General features: G+C 43.4%; 1 pseudogene; it reads left to right on the top strand.

The window, feature by feature from the left end:
• Positions 1 to 18,533: 18,533 nt before the first annotated feature.
• Positions 18,534 to 18,651, top strand: LOC124790995 (annotated as a pseudogene).
• The last annotated feature ends 540 nt before the right edge of the window (positions 18,652 to 19,191 follow it).

A 19,191-nucleotide genomic window follows, 5' to 3' on the forward strand; every position in this document is an offset into this window, starting at 1 on the left:
CGCACCGAAATGTCCCCGGGTTAAATGGGTGAACCATACGAGTTTCTCTATTTGCGCCTCAGGTATACAAACACACCAACGGACTTTGTTTGGCCTTCCACAGCGGAAAAATAATACGCCATTTACCAGCTTGTAATAATTTGCCATCTGATCCGAAGATTGCAGGTTCGAGTCCTGTCACGGTCGCCATTTTAACATTTTTTTTTTAAATGTTAAGGATAATAAGTTGCCGTCTCTTCATCTAAGAATAGATGATGAATGTAGCTAGCCGCTAACTTTGTGTAATGTCTTGTCTGTATAGACGTGTATCTGTTGCCTTTAAGATCCCTTCACCTTCACACATAAATCTATTAGACGGGCGAAAAGTTAATGGAGGATTATTAGTATTATCTCTATTTTCATTCACTCTCTCTCTTTCTCTCCTTTATCTATGTACAGTTTTTAATATAATATTTCATTACGTGAAATCAGCCAAATAGAATCTTTGGTGGAGTCCCTCGTCTTGGTAATCAGCGGCTGGCTTGCTGTAAGAGAGCTTTACATTTATTATTACACTGCATTCAGTCGAGAGAATCAATCGTGTGGACAATTTGTTCCTTTTACGAAAGATTGCGAATTCCAGATGTGTACGAAGCCTTTTTGGACGATTTAACAGAGACTCAGTGATTGCAGGCTCTCTTCGACACAGCTGAAACTTCCCCACTAATTACAGGGCCAACGTGATCATCAAATGATTCAGAAAAAACTCATTCGTTCATTCACTCCAGAACAAAAAAAGCCACAAACCTTATTTATGAAGGAAATTGTGTATTACATCCGTCTCCAATACATGTCCAGATCTCCGGTGACTCCACGTCTTAATTATTTTCCGTTTACAGTCTCTTTCTCTTCAAACAAACCGCTAGCGGCACAAATGTTAATTGGCTCGCTTTAGCGAGAAGAAAAGCAGAATATGTATCTCTCAGAAACACGTCAATCCCTCAACAGATACTCCAGAAGCTGTCCTAGTTACCACTCTAACAACCATGGAGAATGCATATATGCATCTCTGCTATTTCAAAGAATAAACGCATTAGAAAATACTTTGGCGTCGTCGAGCTGTCGCCGCATATGTTACGAGAAAATCAGATCAGATACTTTTCCAAAGTGAATGAATGTGGATGGTTTGATTGACAATGATTAATTGGTGCGTGGTAGAGGGTATTTTCTGTGGGGACATTACAAGCCCTTTCCGAAGGGAGTAACAGCCTTTTATGAATTCTTCTCGGGTTATCAGCCGAGTGGTGGCGTCGTCTTGTCGCAACGTTTCAATGAGTTTCGTACCCATCATCTTCGCCAGAAGATGTTGGGGACGAAACTCATTGAAACTTTGCGACAAGACGACGCCACAACTCGGCTGATAACCCGAGAAGAATTCATCAGTGGAATACGCCGAGAAAGATTGAAATCGCAAGTAACAGCCTTCTTTGCAAGCACGCACGTCAAGATATGGCGACGCACTTCGACATGCATCGCCAGCGTACTGATGAGGACCCTTAACCCGAGCTCCCTTAATGTCCCAGCGCCGCTCACAGACGTCCCAGTGCCCTTTTCCTACTTGAACTATTTCTTTCTTGAATTTAGCTAAATCAGGACCGTGCTTGTCCCTCCTCGTCTACCGACGGCCAAGATAGTGTATGCCTCACTGCAGTCGTAGCTTCCGCCGAGTGTGACTGAGGAAAAACACCCCCTCGTCCAGTGGAATGCCGTGTGGCGGGCAGTGCACGCCCGCTTGGTACGTTGGTACGTTATGGTTAATGGGAAGCAGGTCTGCCAGTCCCATCTCCATCGGATCCACCTGGCGCCATCAGCATTATGTACCACGTGTGGCGTGCAAGAAGACGATGCCCATCGACTTGTGAGAGGCGAGTCGAGTAATGTTTGCCCTTTGGTCCGCCAGATGTTAGGGTTCATCACACGCACGACTCCTCACAGCATCACACTACAAATGATTCTCTTCCCGGACGTGGACTATTTCCCGGGTGCAAAAACCTACTCACTGACTTGGATTAGCGGGCACGCAATCCACTACCTGTTTGGTGGTGACAAATCGGTCCTCGATTTCTGGCAATACTTTAACGACCGACACTGTGCAGTAGTTAAGACCCAAAGGTACCAAGAATCACAAGCTGCGACATCGTCGCAAAAAAACAGTGACCCGTATATGTAATAAGTTTCCTTTAATTTACGTCTATGGTCACAAACTGTTTGATAACAGATTACCGGTTTCGGTCTTTAATGACCATCATCAGATCTGTTTCCTAAAAACAGATCTGATGATGGTCATTAAAAATCGAAACCGGAAATCTGTTATCAAATAGATTGTGACCACAGACGTAAATTAAAGGAAACTTGGTACCAAGAATATTTCTCGAACTTCCCCGGGCCGGCCGTTGTGGCCGAGCGGTTCTAGGCGCTTCAGTGCGGAACCACGCGGCTGCTACGGTCGCAGGTTCGAATCCTGCCTCGGGTATGGATGTGTGTGACGTTCTTAGGTTAGTTAGGCTTACGTAGTTCTAAGTCTGGGGGACTGAGGACGTCAGATGTTAAGTCCCATAGTGCTTAGAGCCATTTAAACCATCTGAATTTCTCCGGAGCGCTTTCCACAATTCCCCTCATAGCTAGGTCATCCATGAAAAGAACAGCGGACATATGATCCTTCTTCCATTTTACAGATACGGTTTCCTCAACGGTTGTTCACACTCTTCCGATAAGACGTGCATCGATGATCTACTGATGTGTCGCCTCTACGCGGGATTTTTTTTTTCCCCGCTGGTGTTGAAGGCAACCGCCAGTCTTTACGAGGACGTTCTTCTGCGACGGAGATGGATTCATTTATGATATAAAAAAAATAAATAAATACATACATACATGAAATAAAATAAATAAAAAAGTACCTTCCATGTATTCTCCTTTCCTGATTTTTTCCTTTTTTGGTTCAAGTTACTGGGGGTCTTTCGTGATAGGGACCAACACCCGAAGTGGTGGGGCTTTTCTTTAGGGGCTGCTTCTTAAATATTTAGGGCAAAAGTGGCGGTGTCATTAGCTTTCCTTTTTTTTTAGTTTTAAGTAATTTCAGAAATGCGAGGATAAAGAAAACTACGGTGTTCAAAATTCTTTTGTGCCATTAATTTTTAATAATTTTTTTTTTACAACATTATGAACTATCCGTCTGGTCATTGAAATGTTTGTTCTCTTGCTGTAGTCTTGGCAGCTGTCGTACAATACATTGGTTACGCCATGTGGTATGAATACGTTACCGTCGCAAGTAGATGTGATGAGTAATGAGAGTAGGCGAGATACCGCATAGACGTATCACAGAAATGGAAACAACAAATAAGCGGGCGTGAAATAAGTTATAACAAAATAATTCAAAAGTCAAGATTCCAAAAGGAACGCAACTTCAAAAACCTTAAAAACATATGTTTTGACAGAACACAGAGAAACTGTGTGATTGTGAAACTGTTGCGTTCATTTGTTGCAGTTTATGTGACGACCTATTATGTTTTCATCGTTTCCGTGGATGTGGTCATATTCACATTCATACGAACACCTGTATCGGACAAGGAGGTATATCTAACTCACTTAGCAGTCGTACAGAGGATACACGATTCCTATCGTATGACAAACGTACTCTCACAAATGCCGTGTATGACACACCAGACGTGTTTTCCGGTGGAGGATTCGGTTTACTTGTCGCCTTGTCATCAAACGTTTGCTGGCCGTGCGGTTCTAGGCGCTGCTGTCGAACCGAGCGACCGCTACGGTCGCAGGTTCGAATCCTGCATCGGGCATGGATGTGTGTGATGTCCTTAGGTTAGTTAGGTTTAATTAGTTCTAAGTTCTAGGCGACTGATGACCTGAGAAGTTAAGTCGCATAGTGCTCAGAGCCAGCCATCAAACGTTTGCGGTTCCCATTCGAAAACCACTTCCTTCGGCTGCTAATAGAGTAGTTGTGCAGAATCAGCTGTCGTTATAGGTCCCTACCCTAAACCTCGCTGTAGCAAATGGACGTTGCACCATGACAGACACAAATTTGAATAAAGCTAACATGGCTCCCCTGCTTGGCAGTTCAACACTGTAACTATTTAACCACGACGTCATGTCTTTTCCAACTGCTCTATATAGCACTTCTTCTTCCTGGACCGTTTACTGTTTCTATTTTGTTTGTTTGTTTGTTTTTTTTTCTTCACTGCGCAGTACACCTTCCTGTTTTCTTCATGCTTGATCTGTCTTCAGTTTTTGATGGGCTCTTGGTATAGCCCTCTTACCACTAAATCTGAGGGGTGTGCGATATAAAGTTTCCCTTGTCAGTTGTAAACACACACATAAAAGCGATAATGATTTTTGTGTGGCGGTATATCGATGTACCGATCACAACAACGTCCCGTTAGATTGTGCTGCTCCAGTCAATGATTTTGACAGCCCACTCTCCTTGTCTTCAGTCAGCTGTGCGCAATCCGGGCAATGGCCTGACACACACTGTTCCGCCAGTGGATCCGCCACTCGCAACGTCCGCATTTTTTTTTTTTTCCCTGCTCCAACCACTGCTTCTGTAATTTTCCTGCCCGTCTCATGCAGAGAGTTTGTGTCTAATTACCCTTTCACGACCCGTTTACCTGTCGTCGCCGTCCACGCACTTGACTGAGCCATCAGAAACAGACGACACACTCGTAAACTAGGAAGCGACTCACAACAACGTCCTTTGAGTCTGTGGCAAGCTTCCAACTCCCAAGGACGGACGCATCTTATTCGGATGGCGATTCCCTTACAATACGCTCAGTACAAAGTAACAGAGTAAAACTTGAACTGCAGTATTCGATACACCAACCGTCAGGTACTATTAGTGAGAATATCTTTAACTAAATTCACCAAAATCGATAGCATACTTAAATATTAGCAGATTTTTCACAGTCAACACACAGGTCGTATGAGCAGTAAACTGAATCGTTATACCTACAGAAGTCTCAAAATTCGATGAGATGATAGTTAAAACTATTCATGTGAGAGGATGTCTGACTCTTTGCTCACATCGTAGAAACCCTGTGGGATACAAAAACTGGCCAGGTGCGGGTAGGCCTCGCGTGTTGAGGGTTCCATACAAAAGAATTATGTACACAGACTGATTAACCATTCAGAAATCGAGGTTATCGACGGTTTTTGCCTGCTATCGAGATTGAAACTGGCAAGATATCGGTCCCGGTGATTCCGATACTTTCGAGAATATTTTAATTTCGAATTTGAAGTCGGCTAACAAATGACAAAAATATTTTTTCCTATGTTATAATTACAAATTTACAATTCCCCGTTTTCTTTCCCTTTACCTGTACTGTGAAATCTTCCTTCTTGCCAAATTTAATGATTCTACGTCAAGTAGGAGTACCCTATAGATTTTAATAAGCGAATTTGCGCGGCTCAGCACATGTGACAGAAATGGCCGTATCTTTTGAATGCATCGACTTAGAAGCTAACGTTTATTATAGCGCCAAGGGACCATATACGTTAGTGAGCGAAATAAATTTCAAATTGATATGTCTACGCGTTACTGAGAAAGAGGAGTCTTAACGGACGGACAGACTGACAGTCAGATAACAAAAGCCAAAAAAATTGTTTTTTCGTGTGATGTAATTAAAAATTAACACTTTTTCCATATTTTTCATTTACTTGTTGTGTGAAACTTTGCTTTTTGGCAAGTTCCATGATTCTAAGTCAACAAGAAGTAACCTGTGGGTTTTTGTGTCTGATTTTGCGAGAATCAAAATATGTGACATAAACGGCTGCATCTTTTGATTGCGTTGACTTAGAAACTTCACTTTTATACATCGCAAAGGGACCGTAGACCTCAATACGTGACAAATTTCAACTTGACACGTCCGGACGTTCCTGAGAGAAAGGGTTTTGAACAGTCGGACAGACAGTTGGACAACGGAGTTATCCTATAAGGATTCCAACTTTTGCAGAACATTTGAGAGAAAATAACCACAATCCTACGACATGAGAAAATGATATGAAAATAATTAGAATAAATAATGAAAGACATCTCCCAACATTACAGGAAAATTATCACATGTACAAAACAAACGCTGAAAAGAAACAACTACTAAATGACCAAGTAAATATGACTAACAACTCACTGTTTACACTAATTGATCATATAATAGACAGAAATCCCAACAAATGATTACACATCTGATTCCTCGCATAAGAATATCCAGGAAAATATAATATTAATAATTATATTATTATTTTTAAGAAGAAATAAATGAATAAAAAAATTGTAATAAAAATAAAATCAATAATTTTTATTTTATTAAAAAATAAGAAATCTCTCTCCCTCCCTAATACACACACTGCATGGGGGCTTAATTAAAAAGAATGCAAATACTTTTAATTTTAGTAGCTGACTGTCCGGTTACGGAGTCTCGTAAACGGTTGGCCCTGACTGGTATTAGTACGCAATCTGACTGCATAGAATAACAACAAAGAATGAAAGAATTAAGTCCCCATCTACTATAAAACCTAGGAAACAACAAAACACAAGTGTAGCTGTTCTGTGTGTGGAAGTGTGATTCAACGTACACATCTGGCACGGTTTTTCCTCAATAAGACCAGATATTTTAAACACCATCTATACTGAAGTAATTAACAAAAAACCAGAAATACTATAATTGCACATAGAAACCAGAAACAGTCTAACACAAGAACACGAGCTAGATGCTTTGTTGACTGAACCTGTGACCAAGAGGCATTATTGTTTAAGACATTGAAATAATAAAAAAAAGGAATTTTTTTTACCTTCATATATATTGACGAAAAGCACACTCTGATCATTACAGCAGCCCCAATCCAACAATATCTGGTGTCTAGCCCATCAAAACAATATGACAACATCTGAATAAGCACTCTCCATGGCAACTTCTCAACAACGACTCACTACTGCTACATCTCAATAGCGCTCTCCACCACGACTTCTCGACAAGTACTGTCCACTACGACTTCTCAGCAAGCACTCTCCACTACCACATCTCAACAAACACGGCCAGTGGAGGCGGCTGAATCTTTGGCGCAATCTCTGGCGCTGTGGCTCAGTGTAGCCACCTTTCAACACACACTTACACACACACACATTCGCAAAACAGTTGAAGGCCGGAGTGGCCGAGCGGTTCTAGGCGATACAGTCTGGAACCGCGCGACCGCTACGGTCGCAGGTTCGAATCCTGCCTCGGGCATGGATGTGTGTGATGTCCTTAGATTAGTTAGGTTTAAGTAGTTCTAAGTACTAGGGGACTGATGACCTAAGAAGTTAAGTCCCATAGTGCTCAGAGCCATTTGAACCATTTTGAACCACAAAACAGTTGAATGCAGAAAACTGAGAATGCTGGTAACAGAAAAACAAATGAAACTCTTTATTAAAAAGATTGCAGTTACAGTGATGTGTGACGTAAACAGTGAACTGAATGTGAACTGTAAGATGTCCACCTGGCTGCCAGATGAGAAAAGCAGTTTGATTGGATGCAATGAATTAGAAGTTACCTGTAAGTACCTTTTCATTTCATAAAAAGACGTTAAGGAACTGTTTTTAAATCTATAACCTAGATGTGAAACCATAACCTATGTGTAAAAATGGGCAAATCATGTAATATTTCAGGTCACCCACTGAAGATGCCTTTAAAAAAGACGAAACGCATGTGGGTGCATAAATAAAAATTTTGATGTGCAGCATGCAAAATAGGCATTTTCTTTGAAACAACGGCAAGGATTCCTTTTTTACCGATTGAGGTACGGAACCGTAAAAAAAACAGTTTCACTGGCAGACTGACGTTGAAGAGCCAACCAGAAATAAAGAATTACATTCTCGAGCACTGATACATTCCTCAGGGTTCGCGTTGGTCGAGATTTCATGACTGTCAAGCGAATTTGGAATCGATGGGAACATGAGGACCATACTGAATATCATTCAGGATCTCAACGGCACCACGCGACTTGCGGCCAAGAGGAGAGACATTATTCATCGCTCGGTCTTGCAGAATCGTACAGCCACGTAGCGTAACGTAAGTTAGGAAATGAGACTGTTAGCAGCAAGATACGTATCCACACGGACAGTCCGATGACATCTGCAGTAGCTCAAACTGTAACCACGACAACCATTGTTGTCAGCAGCGAGGCGCGCCGACATTGATTCGCCCAATGACAGCACTGGACACAGGAGTGTCACCACGCTGTCTTTCGCTACTATCTCGAGTCTGCGTACATCATCCCGATGAACATACCCGTGTGCGGAGGCTCCGAGGAGAACGAAAGTTCCCAGTTTGCTATCGTACTGTGCGCTAAGAGCCTGACGCTAAGGTGTCGGCTGCTACGGCGTACGCAACACGATCTGATTCGCCTAGCCGTCACATTCCTGGCGTGTTAAGGCCAGTTGTTGTTGTTGTAGTCTTCAATCCTGAGACTGGTTTGATGCAGCTCTCCATGCTACTCTATCCTATGCAAGCTCCTTCATCTCCCAGTACCTACTACAACCTACATCCTTCTGAATCTGCTTAGTGTATTCATCTCTTGGTCTCCCTCTACGATTTTTACCCTCCACGCTGCCCTCCAATGCTATATTTGTGATCTCTTGATGCCTCAGGACATGTCATACCAATCGATCCCTTCTTCTAGTCAAGTTGTGCCACAAACTTCTCTTCTCTCCAATCCTATTCAACACCTCCTCATTACTTATGTGATCTACCCATCTAATCTTCAGCATTCTCCTGTAGCACCACATTTCGAAAGCTTCTATTCTCTTCTTGTCCAAACTATTTATTGTCCATGTTTCACTTCCATACATGGCTACACTCCATACAAATACTTTCAGAAACGACCTCCTGACACTTAAATCTATACTCGATGTTAACAAATTTCTCTTCTACAGAAACGCTTTCCTTGCCATTGCTAGTCTACATTTGATATCCTCTCTACTTCGACCATCATCAGTTATTTTGCTCCCCAAATAGCAAAACTCCCTTACTACTTTAAGTGTCTCATTTCCTAATCTAATTCCCTCAGCATCACCCGACTTAATTCGATTACATTCCATTATCCTCGTTTTGCTTTTGTTGATGTTCATCTTATATCCTCCTTTCAAGACACTGTCCATTCCGTTCAACTGCTCTTCCAAGTCCTTTGCTGTCTCTGACAGAATTACAATGTCATCGGCGAACCTCAAAGATTTTATTTCTTCTCCCTGCATTTTAATACCCACTCCGAATTTTTCTTTTGTTTCCTTTACTGCTTGCTCAATATACAGATTGAACAACATCGGGGAGAGGCTACAACCCTGTCTCACTCCCTTCCCAACCACTGCTTCCCTTTCATGCCCCTCGACTCTTATAACTGCCATCTTGTTACTATACAAATTGTAAATAGCCTTTCGCTCCCTGTATTTTACCCCTGCCACCTATAGAATTTGCAAGAGAGTATTCCAGTCAACATTGTCAAAAGCTTTCTCTAAGTCTACAAATGCTAGAAACGTAGGTTTTTTAAGGCCAGTAGCTGAGCCATATCTTCGAGGCCTCCTTGACTGTCTTTCAGCAAGATAACAAAAGACCGCTTGTTGCCCGTACTGCCCTGACGTATTTCGAAACGGAGGGTAGACGAATGTCGCCCTGGCCAGCACGTATCTCTCACCCATCTAAATCATCCGGCTGTAGATTGGTGAGAGACTGGCACGCCGTGACTCGCCAGCCACAGCGATTGATGAAGCCTGACATAGAGATGAAGCAGCATGTAACGAATTACTCGTATCTGTCATCCAAGCTCATTACGACTCGATATCCAGTTGGATTAAATGGAGGTGACAAAAGTCATGGGATAGCGATTGCACGTATACAAATGACGATAATATTGCATACACAGGTACAAAAGGGCAGTGCAATGACGGGGTTGTCAGTTGTACTTAGGGTATTCATGTGAAAAGGTTTCCAATGTGTTTATGGCCGCCCAATGTGAGTTAACAGGCTTTGAACGCGGAATGGTAGTTGGAACTAGACCCATTTCGAAAAATCATTATGCAGTTCAATATTCCGAGATCCACACTGTCAAGAGTGAGCACAGAATGCCATATTTCACGCATTATCTCTCACCGCTGGCAATACAGTGGCCGATGGCCTTCACTTAACAAACGAGAGCAGTAGCATTTGCGTAGAGTTGGCGCTGCTAACAGTCAAGCAACACTGTGTGAAATAACAGCAGAAATCAATGTGGGACGTACTACGATCGTATCCTCTAGCACAGTGCGGCTAAACTTGGGGTTAATGGACTATGGCAGCATATGACCGACGCGAGTGCCTCCGCTAAAAGGACGATATCGCCTGCAGCGCCTGTCCTGGCTTCGTGACCATCACGGTTGAACGCTAGATGACTGGAGAACCGTGGCCTTGGTTAGATGAGTCCGGATTTCTATTGGTAAGAGGTGATGGTAGGGTTCAAGTGTGGTGCAGACCCCACGAAGCAATGGATCCAGGTTGTCAACAAGGCACCGTGCAAGCTGGTGGTAGCTCCATAATCGATGGAATGGACTGGATCCTCTGGTCCAAATGAACTGATCATTGACCATTTGCAGCCTTTCTTGGACAGTTCTCAAACAACGGTGGAATTTAATGGATGATAATGAGCCATGCCACTGGGCCGCAGTTATTCGTGACTGGTTTGAAGAACATCTTGGACAGTTCGGACGAATAATTTGGTCACCCAGATCACCCGACATGAACCCCATAGAACGTTTGTCGGACATAATCGAGAGGTCAGTTCGTGCACAACATCCTTCATCGACAACACTTTCGCATTTATGCAAGACTTTAAAGGCAGGATGGCTCAATATCTCTGCAGGGGGCTTCCAACGACTTGCTGAGTCCATGCCATGTCGAGTTGCTGCACTAGCCGGGCAAAAGGAGGTCCGACATGATATTAGGAGGTATCTCATGACCATCATCTCAGTGTAGAGCTATACGTTTGTACATATCTTCCATATTGCTCCTAAATCACTGGGCCGAATTCAACTACACTTGGTACACATATCACCTACTGTCTGGAAAATACCTCTGCGTGGGTTAGAACCACCCACCCGTAAAAGTGATTTGGGTAGGGTGTGAAATAGTAGCGTAACTTACAACGCGCTCAAAATGGTTCAAATGGCTCTAAGCATTATGGGACTTAACATCTGAGGTCATCAGTCTCCTAGACTTTGAACTACATAAACCCAATTAACCTAAGGACATCACACACAGCCATGCCCGAGGCAGGATTCGAACCTGCGACCGTAGCAACAGCGCGGTTCCGGACTAAAGCGCCTAGAACCAATGGGCCACAGCGGCCGTCTTGTAACGCGCATTTAGCGGACTTTGTTCCTCTAGTATTTGAGAATGAGAGCACTTGGTCACCTGCAACAGACTTTACACGTAACTTCAAACCTTTCTGAAACTTTTTCTCTCTGACAACTCACACAGATTCATAAAAGGAAAAAAGTTTGCTGTGCTTGCAGTAAAACTGCCGCATCAAAGCATGCCGTTTTAATGTATTACATCTTTACTGCCAACTGTATTCGCGATACATTTTACAGACAGCATTCACATCTACCATTAAATGTACAAACGAAATTATATCATTGAACGACACATAGACATCCTAAACACTGAGATGCGTGAAAAACTTCCGCATTATGCACGACGTTTTATTTTATCACTATTTTACTAGGGTCTCTACTCGCAATACATGTCGCACATACTATCCACATATGCCATTGAATGTACTTGCTAAACCATGTTGTACGACTCAAGGTTCGGGAGATATGACGTCATAAACATATAGCTGCGTGGAAACGAAACTGCGGGGCACATTTCGATATAGATACAGGTGAACCATGTGTACAAAATGTATGAAATACGTTAAATACATGTGAAATATAAGTGACAGGTGCATTCGCAGGCAAATCCACTGGTAAAAAGCTCCTCATAAACGCCTTGGTCGATTTCGACCAAATTTGGTACACGTATTACTTACTGTCTGGAAAGAAATACCGTGAACTAGCAAATTCCTGTTGGGGTGGGGGTGAAATTTTGGAGCGAGAAGGGGGGAGGAGGAGATGGACAGCGAAAGGGAAAAGAGGAGATGGACTGAGAGGAGGAGAAGAGGAGATGCACAGAGAAAGGAAAGAAGAAGAGATGAACAGCAGGGAGGTGGAGGAGGAGATGGAAGGAGTAGGTGAACAGAGAAAGGAAACGGACAAAGAGAGAGGGGAGGAGAAGATGGACATAAATGGGAAGAAAAGAAGATAGACGAGGAGGAAGGAGCAGATGGACAGAGAGAGAGGCTGGAGGAGATAAAGGAAAGAGTGCGAGATGGACAGAGAGGGGATGTACAGTTGGAGGGGGGAGGAGCTGAAGGACAGAGAGAGGGACAGGAGTAGATGGACAAGTAGTAGAGGGTGATGGAAATGGGCACAGAGATGGTTGTAGGGGATGTAGGAAATGGACAGAGAGGAAGGGAAGGAAGAGATGGACAGAGAGAAGAACAGAATATAGGTATAAACAGAAGGTCGGTATAAATACATGCCCATGTACTTAACTAGTCACCTATAGATTTATTATGGTCTTCCTGCTATAATGCGTAGACACGGTAAGAATAATTTAGTTATTTTCTGTTTTCCCTTGCGTTACAATTTTAATGGCTAGCAGTGTACTTCTGGTTAACAGACAGAAACGCCACTAACACCCTAAACTAATGTATCAAACAATGTAAAAGCCAGGATGGAATGTAACAATACCAGAGAAGGGAAGTTGCTACTCACCATATAGCAGAGATGCTGAGTCGCGATAGGCACAATAAAAAGATTCACACAATTAAAGCATTCGGCCATTAAGGCCTTTGTCAGCAGTAGACACACACACACACACACACACACACACACACACACACACACACACATACATAAACGCAACTTGCACATACGTCTGCTGTCTCAGAGAGCTGAGACCACACTCGACAATAAAGGCAAAAGATGCGAAGAGACTAACAGCCTGAGAAATTAAATTCTTGAGAGGAACCGCTGGTTGCAGCAAATGGGATCACAAAAGGAATGACGATGTGTTGGAGGAACTGAAAGTGAAGCCTATCATACATTATACACGGTGATTCAGCTGCCCCTATCGATCTCCTTTTATGCAACCCGCGATATTATCCTGGCCTTCAACTATTAGTACTACAGAAAAAAAGAACACACGTTTTTGAAGGAAATTTATAGTAGTTATATTTTGTATTAGGATGCATTTATGCTGGAGGCCTCGGTTTTCGATTTATTCAGGAAAAACATACAAAAGTGACCTCCCACCGTTGAGGATTTCTAGTATTTCATTCATGGCACTTCCTCATACCGCTGTACGAATTATTTCCCATCTTGGACCTTTTTTTGACATTCATTGACTGGTCTTATTGCGCCACCAGCTTAGTCGACCACTTACAAATTGTAAAACTGATGTTTGAGTACATTCTACCAAACAATTTTGAGAATTTAACAGCATAAAACAAACAATTACATAATTATATTCCGTAGGCCTTCTAACGACGAAACCATTGTGTTTGTGACGGTTAAGTATGGATCAAATTGTCAACGCAATTAGTTTTAGCGTAACGTTTATAAAAGTCGATTTTGTTTCTTTACCCTCACAGGCACGTTTAAATTAATATAGTTTACGAAATAGCCAACTAGTGCACAATATTCCAGTCAAACAAGATCAAAACAAGTCGAATATCGGGAATAGGTCGTTTAGTCGGAAATTTTTGTACAGTGGTAGGAGGGAGTGCCGGGAACAACATACTAGAAATCCAGACTGGTGAGGGGTGACTGTGGCGGTGGAGGTGCGTTTGAGAATTGAGATCACTTTTTTACGATTTTCTTGAATAACTCGAGAATTGTGGCCTTCAGCGAAAACGAATCCAGTACAAAATTTAACTGCATTAAATTTTCTACGAAAAGATCCTGTCAATTTTTCTCTAGAAGTAATAGTTTGCGCGTGGCTAGCGAGAGAATATAAAAAAACTCACGCGTGGTTTTTGAAGGCCAGATGTAAGACTGCGGGTTGCATAAAACGACATCGGTAGGGTCAGCTAAATTATCCTGTGTACAGATATACTAAAACAACTAAAGAAAACATCTACAACGAATGAGAAAAAGAATTCCAAAATCCATGCTACACTAACATTCCTACGACGTAACAGCGTTAGGACAACGAGTGAAAAGATGGCACGAGAACTTCTCGAGGAGATCTTTAAAGGCCAAGAGGGCTAGCACTTGGATGGAAGAAGAGGTAGTTGTCAAGGTGGAATCATGCGCATAACCGAGGTGCAGGAATTTTTGCTCGATTTTATGCAGGATGCAACGGCGTTCGAAGTAAAGTTTTTTTTCTGGGCGACGTAGAAAGGGCACGGGTGAGATACATCATGGAGATTGACGGGGAAACTAGTCATAAGCCGTCATCCCTTCCCTTTATTCAAGAATGAGGAACATTTATCTCGGAGGAAATTCGATCCGTACGAGAGCCACGTGAACACGACATTGGGTGCTAGCAAAAGCATTCGACGTTCATTTTGTGTCCCCTCCATCTCCCCCACCCAAACCTCTGGCCCCCACCTAGAGAGCCGCGCTCCCTCTTCAAGGTAATGGTGATAGGGCTACGTGGCGTGCTTGCTCTTTAAAAAGCTTTTTACGACAGCTGTTAAATATTAGCCGCCCCGAGGGCCACTTGCAAGCGAGAACCGTAATTTATACACAGATTCAAGGTGAACCGCTGGACTAGCATTTTTACGGCGCAGCGGCGGACTCGCGAAGGAAACTAGTCATTTGGCGCGCTCTAGCCGGCCTAGGCGGCCCAACGCGCCGCCACAGGCAGCCAGCGGGGCCCTCGCCGCCCACCTGCCGGCTTCTGCCCGCTGCGTTCCCCGCATAAATCAGCTCCCCTGTCATTTCCTGCTTATTATTTCGTTCGCACTCAACTTTATTTACTCGTGTGAAATTTCTGCCCGAGGTCGGGGACGCGGTGGGATCTCTTCGGTGGAAAGACTCCTTCCGTGCGGGCATTATCACAGTTTCCTAGTGCCAGGTGACCCAAAAGAAGTCGACAACAGCGAAATCAGTAACACGAAAAATACTGGCAGTGGTACGGTGCAATTTCCGTACGGATGCGCAGAATACTTTCTATGGAGCAAGCGTTAAATTCGACAGATCTTCAACATCCACATCCACATCTACATGATTACGATTCGCAATTAAGAGCCTGGCAGAGATTCTTCGAACCACCTTCAGACTATTCCTCTACCGTTCTGCTCTCGAATAGCACGTGGGAGAAAATAGCACTAAAATCTCTCCGTGCGAGCTTTGATTTATCTTATGATGATGATCATTTCTCCCAATGTCGGTGGGCGCCAAAAAAATATTTTCACACTCTGGTAAGAAAGTTGGCGACTACAGTTTCCTGAGAACGGCCTGCCGCAACGAAAAATGCCTTTATTTTAATGATCACCTATCGTACCTTTTGTGTTAGCTCAAGAGCCAACCAACACCGTGTTGCGAGTGCAGGCCGAAATGCACGCGTTTTAGCTCTAGCAAGCTGGCGTGAGGAGGGAAGGACTATACTGATGTGAGATCTGGAACATGACAAGGAATTAGAATTCAGAAAGCGGACGTAGCTAGTTGATACTTAACTTTAATCCATTTATGATGAACGTCGCTCTGGACGGTACATGATTCACAATATTATCTGTTCAGAAGACATGTAGTAACTGAATATGGCGCCTTGCTAGGTAGTAGCAAATACGTAGCTGAAGGCTATGCTAAACTGTCGTCTCTGCAAATGAGAGCGTATGTAGACAGTGAGCCATCGCTAGCAAAGTCGGCTGTACAACTGGGGCGAGTGCTAGGGAGTCTCTATAGACTAGACCTGCCGTGTGGCGGCGCTCGGACTGCAATCACTGACAGTGGCGACACGCGGGTCCGAAGTATACTAACGGACCGCAGCCGATTTAAAGGCTACCACCTAGCAAGTGTGGTGTCTGGCGGTGACATCACAGTACCCGTCCAACTCTCTCTCAGATTTCACGATAATACAAAACGAGCTGCCGTTCTTTAAACTTTTCGGTGTCCTCCATTAGTTCTATCTGAAGTTGCTCCCATACCGCACAGCAGTACTACAGAAGAGGATGGGCAAACGTAGTGGAGACAGTCTGTTTAGCAGAGCCTGTTGCATATTCTTTCTGCCAATAAATCGCAGTATTTGGTTCACTTTCCCCCACAATATTATTTATATGATCGTTCGAATTTAAATTATTCGTAATTATAATCATAAGTATCTAGTGGAATTTGCAGCATTTAGGTTCGTGACCTTACTGATAGGAAATCACGGCTCCATCGCACAACTGAGACGATATCCCACAGGCACGCAGTTTGATTAGATGTCAGCTGCGGAGAACGGCGTCAAAAAGTTTCTGGAAATCTAAAAATATGGAATCGGTTTGACATCTCCTGTCGATAGTACTAATTACTGCGTGAGAATGAAGAGCTACTTATGTCTCAAGAACGATATTTTCTGACTACCTGTTGGCTATTTGTTAATAAATTGTTTCCTGTCAGGTAATTCATAACGTTTGAACACAGTATATATTCTGAAATCCTGCTGCAAATCTTTAAGCGAAGATGCAGTGACTGAAATTTGGGGTGGAAAGGTAACTGGTGACATTACTACCCGCAGTGAAAGTGCGGAAGAATTACGGGATCAGTAGAATGAAATGAGCAAAATACGGGATTGAAATTAAACCGTAGGAAGATGAAAGTAAAGAGCAGCAGCAGAAATGAGATTAGCAATCAACTCCACATCAAAATTGGGGACTGCGGACTAGAGGAAATGCAGGAATTCTCTTACCTTGGAAGCAAAATAACAAGTGGCGGACGAAGAAAGAAAGCAGACTAGCAAAAGGCGGACTAGAACAGCAAACTAGAGCATTCATGTGTTAAATTACGGTCTTAATTTGGGAAGAATTTCTTAGAATGTATAAGGGGCAGCCGGATGAAAACGAAACAGATGGGAGAAAAAATCCGGATACGCGCGAGGCGGTCTCGCGCACCGAGGGTTCCGCAAAAATTTAATTATCTGTATGGACGGTTTATCAATACATTCAGAGAACCGAGAATTGCGATGAATTTAGTCCTTTTACCGATATCGATACTGGGAAGATATTAAAATACGTGACGTAAATGACCGTATCTGTTCATCGCATTGACGCAGTAGCTTAAATTTTTTACACACGCACTTTAGTGACGTAAATTTCAACTTGATATGTGTACCTGTTCCTGACAAAAAGGGATCCTAACAGGAAGACAGACGGTAGTATATCCATGTGATATAATTACAAATTAACAGTTTTCGGATTTTTCCCTTAACTGCATTGTGAAACCTTGCTTCTTGACAAATTTCGTGGTTGTAGGTCAATGGGAAGTACCGCGTTAAGTTTTGATGAGTGAGTTTGCGAATTTCAAAACATGTGACATAAATGGTCGTATATTTTACTTGAACTGGCGTACAATCTTAAATTTTTTACGTCGCGAAGATACCATAGACGATAGTATGGGGTATAAAGTTCAACTTGATACGCCCTATCGCTCTTGAGAAAAAGGATTCTTAACTGTCGGACGGACAGACAGGCAGAATGACTGACAGAGGGACGGACAGTAAAGTGATACTACAAGGGTTCCATTTCTACCGATAGACATACAGAACCCTAAAAAGTGAATAATCGACATAACTGTTAATACGTTTATCCCACTGGCAGACAAGACGGTCAATGCCTTCATGACCAAATGGTTCAAATGGCTCTGAGCACTATGGGACTTAACATCTGTGGTCATCAGTCCCCTAGAACTTAGAACTACTTAAACCTAACTAACCTAAGGAGATCACACACATCCATGCCCGAGGCAGGATTCGAACCTGCGACCGTAGCAGTCGCGTGGTTCCGGACTGAGCGCCTAGAACCGCGAGACCACTGCGGCCGGCCTTCATGACCCGCCCGAGAGTTGCCATCATTGTTTCGGCTGGGAAGTCCTTACACGTACTCCGCCCAGTCCCGATCTATTCCCAAGATATTTCCATATTTTTGGAAACCTGAAAAAAAGAACAATCGTGGCCGTCGATCTGCTTCGGCCGAACAGGTCCACGCCTAGGTACGGTCATGATTCCGCAGGCAACTGCAAACATTTTTCCAAGGCATTAACCGTCTTGTCTCACAGTGCGATCATTGTGTAACAGTTATGACGATTACTTTTGAAAAAATAAACAGTTTACTTACAATTTCTACATCTGTCTTATTCTCATTTGACTGCTTCTTATACATTTGGAGCATAGCATTGTATTCAAGCGAATCATGAAGTACGGGACAATCGTGAATGAAGATAATCGATATTAGAGGGTGGCAACGGCCTTGCCGCAGTGGATACACCGGTTCCCGTCAGATCACCGAAGTTAAGCGCTGTTGGGTGTGGCCGGCACTTGGATGGATGACCATCCAGGCCGCCATGCGCTGTTGCCATTTTTCGGGGTGCGCTCAGCCTCGTGATGCCAATTGAGGAGCTACTCGACCGAATAATAGTGGCTTCTGTGAAGAATACCATCATCACGACGAGGAAAGTGGTGTGCTGGCCCTACGCCCCTCCTATCGCATCCCCCTTGAGGATGAGACGGCGGTCGTATGGTCCCGGTAGGCCACTCGTGGCCTGAAGACGGAGTGGAGTGCTATAGAGGGTGCTGAAAATTGGGTGGGCTGACGCCGAAAGGAAAGAGGAGGTTCTCCGCGGAGTACATAGGGAGAGATACGTGTGAAAAACATTGACAAGAAGAAGGGGCCGTTTGAGAGGACGTGAATATCAGAGAACCATACTGCCTGGGAGAGCTTAGAGGATAAAAAGGAAGACAGGAACTGGAAGGCAGGTTTCCAGCAACTGCTGGGCAGTAATTTCTAAAGTGCTAACCGGAAGCACCACTTTAGAGAGTATCATTCTTAGTGGGAGAACGAAATGGCCAGTTGAAATGCTTCTATTCGGCTCCTGAAAATGACTGATAGAATACGATG

The sequence above is a fragment of the Schistocerca piceifrons genome, chromosome 3 (assembly GCF_021461385.2).
Source record: "Schistocerca piceifrons isolate TAMUIC-IGC-003096 chromosome 3, iqSchPice1.1, whole genome shotgun sequence".
Lineage (NCBI taxonomy): Eukaryota > Metazoa > Arthropoda > Insecta > Orthoptera > Acrididae > Schistocerca > Schistocerca piceifrons.